Source organism: Nanorana parkeri, unplaced genomic scaffold, assembly GCF_000935625.1.
Source record: "Nanorana parkeri isolate BGI_ZX_2015 unplaced genomic scaffold, ASM93562v1 scaffold1739, whole genome shotgun sequence".
Lineage (NCBI taxonomy): Eukaryota > Metazoa > Chordata > Amphibia > Anura > Dicroglossidae > Nanorana > Nanorana parkeri.
In genome coordinates, this window is record NW_017308007.1 from 56,159 (window position 1) to 57,976 (window position 1,818).

A 1,818-nucleotide genomic window follows, 5' to 3' on the forward strand; every position below is an offset into this window, starting at 1 on the left:
CCAATTATATTTTATTATTATTTTTGCACTGATTTTTGATAAATAAATATCTATATTTTGTATACTTTGGTATTCCTCTTGTCTTCGAAGTCAGCGCAAATGAAAGAACTCGCGTAAATTTTGTTTTATGGAAATACATTGGGAATCTCCTTAACCATAGATTTTCATTTGTTTTCCATAAACAGTACTGTATATCAGAGCAGTATAAACATTCTGACAGGACAGTGGGTTCATGCAGATCAGTGTAAAAGATACTGCTGATGGGAATTTGATTCTGCTCTTGTTCTTTTTTTCTAGAGACCTATTGGAGCGAGAGATTGGCAAGTCAAGGTCTCTGGAACATGAATGGAAAGATGATAAACATCTTGCTGGCCATCTATCTGGGCCACACCACCTGGCAAATTTATGCGGACGATTATTCAGGGGACTATGTGGAAGAGGAAAAGCTTGAACCAAATTATTTGTCAACATCCATTGCCTCAACAATCATGGAGTTAGTAGATCTGGAGGAAAAGCAAGGGAAGAATGATAGCAGGAAAAGGAAGGTTAGGCTTATAGTGGAAGGTCCTAGGCTACCGGAAACCTATCAATGGGGTCGCCAAGGAAACGTGCCGTATAAAGTGACATTTGCTTTTGGACGAATTAACCCTAATGTAACAGTAGGGAGAAGTGTAGATAAGCAGGGCTTGCAAACCATAATACCGGGATCTCTCCAAACGTTTGATCAAAAATTGCAACAAAGGATTATTCAAATGGTGGATATTGACCCTCGATCAACTTCCATAGAAATTCAAGTTGCCCTTAATGCACAGGATACAACTGTGTCAGCTCGCACTATACGTCGCCATCTGAATGAAAAGGGACGCTATGGTAGGAGACTCAGGTATACTGAGACCGCCGCAGCCGGGACGGATCCCGACATTACTGTCAAGATCCACCCAGCTGAGTGATTGACAGCTGGCTCTGCCTATCTAGAGGCAGAGCCAGCTGTACCCGCCCCCTCCCCGTCCGTTCCGCCACTGCTGACACAGAAACATAAAAGAGCCACATTAGAGTTTGCAAAAACTTACCTGAGGAAGCCAAAATCCTTTTGGGAGAATGTGCTGTGGACAGACGAAACAAAATGACAGCTTTTTGGTAAAGCCCATCATTCTACTGTTTTCAGAAAAAGAAATGAGAAAAACACAGTCCCAACAGTCAAACATGGTGGAGGTTCACCAATATTTTGGGGTTGCTTTGCTGCTTCAGGCATTGGATGTCTTGACTGTGTGCATGGCATTATGAAATATGAAGACTACCAAATAATTCTGGGGTGCAATGTAGGGCCCAGTGTCAGAAAGTTGGGTCTTCGTCAGAGGCCATGGGTCTTACAGCAGGACAATGACCCAAAGCACACGTCAGAAAGCACCCAGAAATGGTTACAAAGCGCTGGAGAGTACTGGACTGGCCAGCAATGAGTCCAGATCCAAATCCTATAGAGCACCTGTGGGAAAAAGAACCCTTCCAATCTGAGAGACCTGGAGCAGTTGGCAAAAGAAGAGTGGTCCAAAATTTCTGTAGAGAGGTGTAAGAAACTCCTTGATTGTTACAGGAAGCGATTGATTTCAGTATTTTTTGTTTCCAAGGACTGTGCTACCAAATATTAATTGAGGGTGCCAATAATTATGTCCAGTCCATTTTTGGAGCTTTGCGTGGAATATGTCAGGTTTGGCTTTTTTTTTTCTCAACCTTTTTGTGTCATACCAATACAAACAAAAGACATAAACATGAGAATGCCTAAACATTTGTAATTGCAACAATTTTGGTGCATTATCTGAT